Raw genomic sequence first — 12,466 nt, forward strand, 5'->3', positions numbered from 1 at the left:
CTATCACCATGCACCTATCCTGATCAAGCTTATGAAGGAACCACTTATCAATTGAGCTGTACCCATTTCTGTGACTTTTGGCTATTGTCACCTATTTTCTTAAGTTGTTGGTCCTGAATAACCAATACAATCACTGTTGATATTACATCATGTTATCTGGTGATATTATATCATGTCATATGGTGTTTTCTTGCTGGGCTTCGGCTCACGGGTGCTATGTGGTGCAGGTAAAGGCAAGAGGAAACTGGACCATCCTTGAGTTGGAGAGCTTAGGTGATGACGTGTACATATGCAGCTGCTCGTCCACCACGGCCGAGGTTTAAAGTGGAACTAGGGTTGAACCCTATTTTGCCGCTTAGAACGGCCTGTTGTAAATATTTTTCTGTAATAGACTCTGAAACTATATTTTCGGGATCCCAATGTATATATTAAACGTTCTAGTGAAACGTTACATCTTAACCAAAAATGTTTAGTCCCTAAACCGCTAATCATACTTAGTTCACGTTTTTGGCCAAATGACTCGGTTAGCGAGTTTAGCACTGTTTACAAGGCACACCGTAACGGTCCCTGGAGTTTGGGGCGTTACACCCACTCATCTTACCTACAGTATGAGATATTCCACCCATACGGTTCATAACTATATCCCTCCATACTAACTCTAGGATACCCTAGAGTCATAATAGTCTTTCTGGCTTTTTATTATCATCTCTCAATTGCTAAAAAATTAGGCAGCGCGCCTCCCTGTTATACATATTCTAGGCCTTAACACCCATTCAAACTTCCTGGATACAAAAATTATAAAGAAGTAGTATAAGACTCATCCAGAATCTCTACCTTTAGGCCAGCATCCATTGGGTCACACATCTGATTCTCATATCATAACCTATCCATTCTAAAATAGTAGGATTCTTAAGCATTCCTACAACATCTTCTTTCTGTATTTCATTGTTTATAGAGGTATATCTGCAAATTATCAATCACAGATTCTATACTAATCTCGGTCGTTACCTCACCTAACTTTACTGTAGTCCATTACGAATGATACACATGGCACAAACTTTTCTAACTTATGGGGTCAGCCTCCACGTTAGGTTTCTCTCTGAGTAATAAAGGATTTCACTGTGAGTCCTTCACTAGTTTATACTAGTGTCTTTGTCTCATGTTCAACCTCCTATGGGTGACAAAACGCTTTAACTTTCATACTAGTGCACACACTTCTTTTCCATAAGTGCCATCACCTCACCCTAACCGTGGCTATCTGGCATTACTGTCAACTCAATGTCCTGTGTAGAAAATCTATGTTCTTATTCCTTTATCCACCGTGAGGCACGAACAATCACCTTTTCAATCTACATATGAGCACACCCTAATCCTTGACCTACCGCACTAGTAACTCCACGTTTTAAGTCAGAACAGTGTCCACCATACCGTCCTCCTATATCAGTCCACCACATGCTATATTGACAACTGTGGCGTGATAATCAACCCTTTCTAAAAATCTGGCACGCAATAATCCTTTTAGAAAAAAAATTAGGTCCTTACGTTACTTTATTCAAGGGTATGGCATTCCTCGAAGATGCTTCAAGTGTACGCTGATGTGTTTCGCTAGTCTCACCGTGCTTTTAACCTTTAAAATGTTCCTTTAACCAATTCCTTATTGTTTCTATCTTAACTACCTCATGCATGATCCCATTACTTCCCATAATGTGACCTTGAATATTATTTGGAGAAATCAGAACTCATCCTATCCGGAACCTTACCTGTAATCCCTGCTTCCTCAACCTCTGTAGTATCAACGAAGATATTACTCGTGTTCTGTTTCTAACTGGAAGTAGTCCAAAACATTATCGATCAATCTAGATACGACTTGTCCAAATCATCCATGTACTCCCTACTTGTTGAACTTACCTGGGTCGCTACAGCATAGATCAGTTCAAGAGCCTTCACTAGAAACCCATCACATCATACTTGGTGCGAGCGCTAATTCTTGGAATGTCTCTTTCCTTGATCCTCAATTGGTAATAACCATGGTTGTCCCTTATTTTGCAAACTAATCCATACTCAGGATCATACCAAAATCCTCATATAACCAATTGAATCAATTATTACTGGTAACTTTCTACCAATAATTCTTTGACCCATCTCCTGGAAACTACCAACTTTCCTTGGCAGACACTAAGATCTCAAGCCCCATAATGTAATAATCATATAATATGTACCACATATCTATGTCTCCACCAAGATATAAGTAGAACCAAACTCAATCAGCACAATATAAAAGAATGAGAACTAGAAAGCCAACCTGTCGCCTCCAAATGACTAGCCTCTGGCTCTGACTGCATCAAGGCGGACACTCGAGCCGGAGTCGAGCAATCCGCACTCCTTGGTTCTCCCTTCTTCCATCTCGGTCAATCCTTCTTGAAATTCCCAACTATTCCACATAAAAAACATGCCTTCGCCCAGTATTCTTCTAGATGATGTCTCTTGAACCTGGCTCATATTGGATAACTTCTCCAGACCTCGTTGTCGCCTTGGCAGCCACACTGAGTACTATGACCCCTCCTGCCAGGACCAGTGGTAGTAGAATTATCAGGGATCTTTCTTTTCTTGTTACTAGGGCCTCCGCCCCTACTTGATCCCGCAAATGGGGGTAGCCTTGTTTCAGCTTCTTGTCCTATGACACTCTCACTCCATATCTTATCTCTTGCATCCTCTATAGCAAGGGTCCTCCCTACTGCCTGAACGTAGGTAGAAATCTCATTTACCTAACTCTGTGGGCTATCCCATAGTTCAGTCCTTGAATTAATCGTTCCTTCTGGGCAACATCTATTGGTATCAAATTAAATGCGAATTCGACCAACCCATCAACTTCATTGACATAATTTGTCACTGTCTTACTACCCTGAACCAAGTTCATCAACTCATTGGTCTTCGCAATTCAAACTACATCACAGTAGTACCTCTCATTGAACAATTGCCTAAACTCTTTCCAAACCATCATGACAACATTCCGGGTCTGGGATACCACTTCCCACCATGTCCGGGCATCCTCCCACAGCATGTACGTGGCATAAGCCACTCTATCATTGCCTACTACTCCCATATAATGAAGGATGGGGCTAATCATGCCCATCCACTGTTCATCTCTGAACGGATCCAGTCCTCCCTAAAAAATTGGAGGATAATGCTTCTGGAATCTTTCATACAGTAGTTCCCATCTGTTCCCACCCTCAGGCATAATCGAAACTGGTGCCATTGTTTTCAAAACACACGGAACAATGTTCCCTAAAAAAACCTACTGTCTCAACTACCTAATCTTTTCCTCCTACTTTTGCAATCTTGCTTGCATGCGGGAAAACATCTCCTGCCGATTCCAAGGGACATATGGAGGGTTCTGGCCCCGACTATCATTTGCATCCTCGATATTAACAATGCCTGGTCTAATCAACTTCCTTGGATACATAACTTCTGAATATGTCGGCAGTCAATCACTTAACATATCACGCATGATAATCATATCCAGAACTATTCCACGAGCAGGGCCAAACAACACAATAACCACATACATTATGCATACCAAGACATAGGTCTATACCATTCATGCATCAATTAATAAGCCCCGCTCCCACAAGATATATCTAGATATGTCATGCTAACTATTCTAGCATGCAGATAAAGTACATATGTTCAATTAAGCAGTTTTGCACAATATCACGTTATTAGATACCAAACCATGAGTCGAGCTTATCTTTAACAGTGAGTGTACATGCCCAGCCAGTCTTCAGGAACCCTTAACCCTAGACTGCTCTGATTTGAAGTTGTAACGCCCTGGTTAGCCAAGACAGTTACACTGTGTGCTTAAAATAATGCTTAACTCGCTAAGCAAGTCATTTGGACTTAAAAGTGTAATTAAAGACTAAATAAAGGTTAAGTATTAAAAATTTTGGTCAACGAAGTAATTATTTTTCATTAAAAATATTAATTTTGTACACGAGATTCCAAAAAGTGTTTACAACCTAATAAAAGAAAAATAAAATACAAATTAATCATCCTAAGCAACAAAACAGGGTTCAATCCTTGTTCCTCCCAAGCTATCCCGGCCGTGGCAATCGAGTAGGCTGCATATGTTTACACTACCCCTGATGCGCTCCAACTCATGGCTGGTCCAGCTTACCCTGGCCCTTAGCTGCACTACAAAGCACCCATGAGCCAAGGCTCAGCAAGAAAACTTTAATCAACAGATTCAATAGGTAAGAGAATATAAACCACAAGCTCAGCAACGGAATATAAACAACTGCATAGCAGTAACAAGATATAGACAACAACATAGCTTTAACAACCCTGCTCAAAGAACAACATAGCTCAAGTCAGAAATCAGTGAATTAAACAAGTGCAATCAACACTTATGAATATTTAGGTAACGTTCAAACCCGACTCTCTTAAGCCAAGCTCTCAGATCTTATAGCCGATCCTGGCTCACTTAGGCCAAGCTACATTCTGCACGCTTGTTGTCGACCCTAGTGCCTTTAGGCTAGGCTTAAGCCCCAATTACAACCAGGGTGCAGTATTCTTACCTTGAGACCCGTGCAGACCTGAGAAGACAATGTATGGTGATCCCAAGCACAATCCATGTCCCAGAACCCTAGCAGTATAACTTGATCAGAAAGCATTAACTGTAACCATCAATCACTTAGACTTATTTAAGAGTTTCAAGGTATATATTTAGCCTTCGGGACCTCGAATTCTACTAAACCTGGTAGAAGAATCCTTCCCGAGCCTTTAGGTTTGAGTTCTCGAGCATAAAAAGCCCTATTCGGCCAACACTCTCTTTTTGAGTCGTGGCGCCTCTTCAGAGGCGCCACAATCCTCTACAAGTTAGAGACCATCCTAATGTATTTCCTTGGACACGCTCCACGACACGACCTACCCAGCACTGCGGCGCTAAGGCAGTATAGCAAACCCCCTTAGGCCTCCGAGTTCATGCGGGCCACAACGTTCATGAGCAGTGCTACGACACGACCCCACGAACCCATATTTTCCAACACTTCTCTTGCATTTTACCCGAAACCAAAGTCACAAAATCTCACCCCCCCCCCCCCCCCCCCCCCCCCCAAACATATTTCAAAGCCAAAACTGAGTCTAGAACTCTCAACAACACAACCTAGGCATCACAATTAACCCAGAAATTAATCCATATCCTCATCAAAACTAAAATCAAAATTAAAGTTTAAACCTCAAAAAAACACTTAAACCATAACAAAAATTCTCTCAAAACCAGGGCATAAATCTTACGTTACTGAGGTCACAACCTCCAACTCGTTCTAATCTCGTTACTAGGTTTGATTCCTCAATTCACAGCTTCAGCTATCAAGTCTTCCTCCTCAAATATTCCAAGGTTTCCCAATACTTCAAGAGATAAAGGAATGAACACAAGGGAGAGTGAGTGTGTGAGCTGAGAGTATTTTTGGTTTTCTCTTAGTTTCTAGGATACTCCAGTCAATAAAGTCAATCCAAGGCCATGTATATCCCTTGGCACAAAAGATCAAAATGTCCCTTGCTCAAACCCTTATCCTTTAATGCCCCCAAGGACAAAACGATCTTTAGAGACATTTCCCGCTAATCGTCAAATTGCACTATAGATTCCTTAATTAATCCCGACATACCCAAATAATCACCTAATAACTACTTGTTACACGATAAACCCCGATTACGCACTATGTTATCGAAACACCCCTAGGCTCACCCATACGCACTAATTTTTTGCTATCACGCTCACTAGGATCGTCTCAGACCACACATCTCAAATGGTTTTCCATAACACTGTGGTCTCACTCAAACAACATATAAAATAAAAATATACCCTCAACGGGTCAAATATTACAAATATGGCCTAATTAACAAAACAAGCCAAGATGAATATTTAATACACATAAACATGCATAAATATTCACATTACCATATAAATCATTTATACCGCATAATCACACATATATTCAATTAATTCAACATATGAATCTGATTATGCCCTCCTGGCATAGTAATCAAGGCACTCCACCTTAATAGGGAATTCGAGACTTAACATCTAGTTTCTACAATCTAGTACTACGACCTATCTCTCTTGATTTCAAAAATGAGGGCAGTAAAGAATAATGGTAATTGACCCCGTCTACTCTCCCTTATACCAGCCTCTACACCATTTGAAATAGTCATTTTCCTTCCATTATCTTAAGTGACCGAGTAATATAGTGCTTAGTGCACTAATCATGTGTTTAAATTCTCTCTTATTTCTCCATACTATAAAACACATGTTCTTGAAGACTAATGACCATCCAATATCTCCAATAATGAGTGAACAATGCATTTAAATGAAAACAAACTTAAAATATATTCTTATTCTCATAAAAAAAAATGCACATTATTTCGGCAGACACCATAGTCTATAGTAAAAAATAATTGTGAATCTTCATCACATAAAATTATAAGCTAAGGTCCCAAAAAAAATTCTAGGATAGCCAAATAATTTACCAATAATTATTTATAGGCTATAGAAATAATTCTCATCATGATTATATTCTTGTAAAAATAAATATTATCCTTAATATTTATTCTTATATTAAAATCTCCATATATTTTAACGAAACAATCCACTCGTCTTACCATATAATTAAAAAAAAAATCCCTCATAACTATTATAAATACAATGTATAGCTTATTACATAATTCATAACATAACATAACATAACATAACATAACTTATCATATCATTATTTATTTGAAAATTTTATATTGGTTATTACAATAGGGTTCTAAATAGATTAGATGGCACCTTAGCATTTTAAAGCTTGAAAATTGGGTACTTCGATTAAAACTTATTCAAACATGTAATTGTTTGATACTGATGAAAAAATAAATAGCCAAAGCCGGGAAAACAACTAGATAACCATTTAAGCATGAAAAATTAATTAACAAAAAGAAAACATTTGATTTCATTACTTCAAAATAAATAACATAAACTTTGAATAACAAAATAGCCTTGATATTGATAATTAGGCATTACTAAGTGTTAACCACTACTCACTGTCTGACTCTTGGGAGAAGAAACTCTCCTTAACCTCAAGGTCAACAAATCCAAAACCTTTCCAGTAATCTTCCTTAGTGGTTATGAATACGCTCTTAATAACTCTATCAGTAAAGGCTTGATTGAGATAACATGACCATTGCATGTCTCGGCCACAAGGCATTTCTAAAGGGTCACCTAAGCCCTTCCCTTTCCCTTACCATCATCATCATGATCATCACCACGATGGCCACAACCCCCGCCATAACCACCATAGTGGTGGTTTCCTAATAGACAATCGCACGCACCAAAACCACAAATGGGTTAGTGCTCTTCTATACTCGACCACACACACACACACAAGCACATGATTGGAGTACTTGCACCACGAGCCGTCACTACACAACCCACTACTGACCACCCTTCATTAAATCTAGTCGGATGCTTTCTCAAAACATAACCACCATTTCTCTCTAATGGTACCTACCCAAAACATCAAGATCTAAACGTCAAGGTTCAAGAATTCATTATTTCTTATAATTATAATAAATTAAACTCTAATCTAACATCAACTAACATGATAGTTCATCAAATCAAAGTGAGAAACTCAAGAACTTGTTCTCACCTTAATGGGTCACTCCTTTGGTGTTCTTCTTTTCATCTTCCTTTCTAGTTTCTACAAACAAAAACAAGAACCTCTAGGAATCATTTCTAACCAAAATCACCAAAGAAATAATAAACAATTCTTACCCTTAGTGCTAAAATTAGGAGTGTAAATGGGGCTGGTCGACTCAGCCCAACAAGAGACCCGCCCCAACCCGATAAGACTTCACCCCGCCCTATCCTACCCCGACACGATTAGTATTTTGAAGAGGAACGGGTCAGACCCAACCCGGATGAGTTGGGGCAGATCATACCTAGACCGATTTACCTACTTTTTTTCTTAAATGAATTTTTCAAAATATTGTTTTAAGGTTTTAGCATATATCTTTATAAATTGTTTTAAAATAATTGAGTTTTTTTATATATATTATTTTAAAACTTCATTTTTAAATTTTATTCTATTAATACAAGCAATGAATAAAATTAACATGTATCATTACTTATTGATTGTAAAAAAAAATTACAATCAAATTTATTCTACATTTTATAAAATATATATCTTTACTTATTTATTGTAAAAAATAAAGAGAGTAAACAAGGCAGGTCGGTAACCCACCCGCTTAAATCGATAATGGGGCGGGGTGGGTAGTCGTTTAGAAACTAAATCTATAAATTTCAAAACTAAATTATATTGAAAATCTATATGTTTAGAAAAAATCCCACAATCTACTAAGTATATTTCAAAAATTATTACTCTAAAATTTCACGAACTTTTCATAATCAATCTTGGTTATTCCAAGAAGTCCCTTGCCAAATTTATACAAAAATAATCATTTTCACTTAGTGAAAACTATTTTCAAAGTTAGTATTTTCAAATTTCCCATTAATATTTTGCAATAATTATATTTCTCAAATAATATTTTATCCAAGAATTTACTTAGTTGGGATTTCCATTTCGGTCCGAGACCGAAATGCTCGGTTTGTCACTAAACCGCACATTTCACAATTTGGCTAATAATAACAACATGAAATTTTATTATCAATCATATATTATTACGCAAAATAATATTCATACATATCTCACCACATCATTATTAGATACTACTAGATTTCTGAAACACGGGGCGTTATACCGCAAGCCTCTTGATAGTTGAGAAAAAAAAATAAAAGGATGCTACAGATTCATGGATAAATTTGAATAAAGAATTAGGGTGTTGACTGCTGAGTTAGAGAAATCTATATCTGGAGAGCAAAGACAAGGAGTTGGCCGAATTCACCTTGAAATGGAAGAAATGGAGAAATAGTTTCAAACATTAAGGCTCTTTGAAGGGGAAAAACAAACTGGGGAAAATCCGCCGACTCTAGATGAAATGCTTAGGTCGAAACTATGGAGAAACATGGTTGTGTTCTTCTTCTTCTCCTTTTCATCTCTCTATTTTTAAATGGGTTGTTGCACAAATGAGAGGTGGTAATCGTTCACTCTCTCTTTCACTCAATATTCTCTTACACTTCAAGATGCCAAGTTTTCAGTCCAAACAATAAGTGGTCGAAAACACCACATTTGGTCCACTAATCATATCCTTATTTCCAATTAAGCCACTTAACCACAAACTTGGGCATCCACGAGCACCATTTATTTACTCATTATTCCATAAATGAGTATTTGTATCCCATAAAAATAATTCAAACTTAAAACTATAGTCTAGACCTCAATATTACTTCATGTATTTAGGCTATAACATGGTCAACCTCTAAAAAAGGAAAGAACTTGCTAGTTAAGTCTTCCTTGACCATCATGGTCAAACCCTATATAGAACTTCTAGGGTTTTTCGTATTTTATTCCCTATTAATAAAAAGACTCTAAATAAATAAATATAATATCTTTTAATTATATTTATTTAGCAACTACAAAATATAATTCTAACTAATTAAGTGATTAAGCCAAAATAAATCAATTCTAATTTTTATGAGATCCATTCACTACTTCTAACTTTAAATAATATTTTTCAATCAATGAATAATTATAGTCAAATAAAAAAAATAATTAGAGGGATATTATAGTTCCAATGCCTCTACAATTTGTATATTGATATGTATTTGTTTTAAGGCATGTAAAAACCTCTAGAATTACAACACATTTTAATGAACTCCGACCTCCTTTGAGAATCTCTCGATCAAGGGGAAAGAGGTCCAACAAAATGCATGACCACCAAAGAAAAACCAATTAAACCAGATGCTCCCCTCAATCTTCAAAGACTACTACTAACCTTTTTTCACAAAAAAGACCAACCTATTAACAACAAGTGCAAATTCACTACAACAAAATAAGGATTTTATGATTTTATTTGGGAGACATTGAAAGTCTACAATGTCTCCCAAATGGGAAGACATTGTAGGTGAGGTCATTGTAGGTATATGTCTCACGTCTCCCATTAGGAGAGGTGAGAGACTTCCTACGTCTCCCAATGGGAGACATTGAAAGTCTCTCAGATTTAAAAAAAAATTAAATTAAATTAATTTATAATTAATATTATTTTAATTTGATTTAATAATTAATTTAATTGAAATATTTTAATATTAATTTAATAATTAATTAAATTGAAATTATTAAATCAAATTAAAATAATAATAATTTATAATTAATATTATTTTAATTTGATTTAATAATTAATTAAATTGAAATTATTTTAATATTTAATTAAATTGAAATCGATCTAATATTAATTTAAATTGAAACAGACATATATTTGTTAGACATATACAAGAAACACAATATTTGTTAGACATATTCAAAATTAACAAATATTGCATTGTGTATGAAGAAAGAGGTAAAGAAATAAGAAAACCTAATAACGAGGTCGATAACTTTGGATTATCGGTAACATATATGTCGCCCATTGATTAGTGTTCAAAAGTATCATTTTATTAATCTTAAAGTGTAAAATTAATTAAGTTTTAAATAACATTTTCATGGATTTATTGTCATATATTTCATATTTGAAAATATTAATTATTGATTAATTTGTGTTTAATTTTCAGGAAATAAAATGTACTTTTGACACAAACAAAAAGAAAGAAGAAAGAAAGAAATATAATTGAAAGAAAGTGATGATAAAGTGGTATTTTTGAAGGTGACTAGGCCCAAAACGGAGCCCAGCCCAAGCTTTCAGCAGCTGCCACGCTGCCACATGGCAGCAGGCCATTAGCCCAGCCGCCTGACGTGAGCCGTCAGCCTCCATCCGAGCCGAGCTGCGCCGAAGTCAAGCCGCGTCGAAGCCAGCTGCTGACACACCTGACACATGCCTGCCAGCCTGACGCCTGCCACGGTCCCACACTGCCTGACGCGCCAGCCTGCGGAGCCAGTCAGAAGTCACCACCTGTCCCTGTCGTCAGTCCTTGTCCCCCACTTTACCAGCAGCCACTTCCCATTTTCATCAGATTTTTGAGCCATTTTCCCACTATATTGTACACGATTTTACACATTTTGGGTCCTATTTTCACTATAAATAGAGGACCAAATGTAGGGAAAAAATCATCAAATTGGAGAGTGGGAAAAATACACTTTGTATTGTGTTTCTTTTCTTATTTTTAGTTTAATTTTACTTGTTTTAGGTGACAAAAATGAGTGAATTATTTTAGAAATATTGGTGAGGTTAGAGTGTAGTTGTTGTACTTTTCATTCTCAATATTGATATTGATTCTTCTTTTGCTTCATTTCCATATCTCATTAATTATTTTGTTTCTCATATTCTAATTTCTTTTCTAAAATTATTTAGCATCTTTTACATAAGTTCAGTCATGCTTTTCTTATGTAACTTAGATTGTTAATTTATTTTAGTATATTTGTTATATTGTATGTCTTTTACTGCATTCTGCCAGTGGTATTTTGTCGCTCTTAGATATATAATATGATATGGTATGAAATTAGGAGTTAGATTCAATTTAATCTAGATTATTTAATTTGTGCTTTTAACATATACATATTCCAGTTGCAATTAATGGTGTAGAATTGCAACTGTGTTTTGAATTAATATCAATATTAGAATAGGTTTTATAGCACTGCATCTCTACCTTGCCATGCACTTTATCTGATCATTTTCCCTATTCCATCATTTTAATTTCATAAAATCCATCTTTTCAATTCTACTTTATTTTTATTTACTAATCTAATCTTTAGTTGTGTTTGCCTCTTTGTGGATACGACATAGCCCGATTACTACTGCGACCGCTTTTGAGTTTATTGGGCAATATCACCCATTCTTGTTGCAACTCATCAATTTGTGCCTCTATATATGATGTATTTGTTTGCTGCAAAAAATCTAAAGTAAAATATATTAATTAATTATTTTATTACATTTATATATATATATATGGTTCCAAAAATAATTTGTAAATTTTAATTAATAATGTTGTTCTCAAGTAATGTCTGGGACTCGCATGTTCAATCAATATATTCTCCTATGTCGCTGACATCCATTGTTTATCCATATATTCTCTTATGTCTATGAAAAAGAAAATAAACGACACTAAATAAGTACGTGATAAAGTTGGATGTCTATATAAAACTAATTGTTTATTAGTGACATAACTATCTGCATGTGAATAGCAAAACAAACAATTCAAACAACATACAATAAGTTTCTTCCTTATAGCTCCACAGCACACAACAAAATTTCTCAGAACCTACTTCACTAAAACACACAAGTTCTCAACCTTCCGTTCCGCAGCACAGAATTTTAATCTCAGAACCTACTTCACTATGGATGAATATTGAAGATATTCAAACTCCTCTAACATTTGTTTAAT

Source organism: Humulus lupulus, chromosome 5, assembly GCF_963169125.1.
Source record: "Humulus lupulus chromosome 5, drHumLupu1.1, whole genome shotgun sequence".
NCBI lineage: Eukaryota > Viridiplantae > Streptophyta > Magnoliopsida > Rosales > Cannabaceae > Humulus > Humulus lupulus.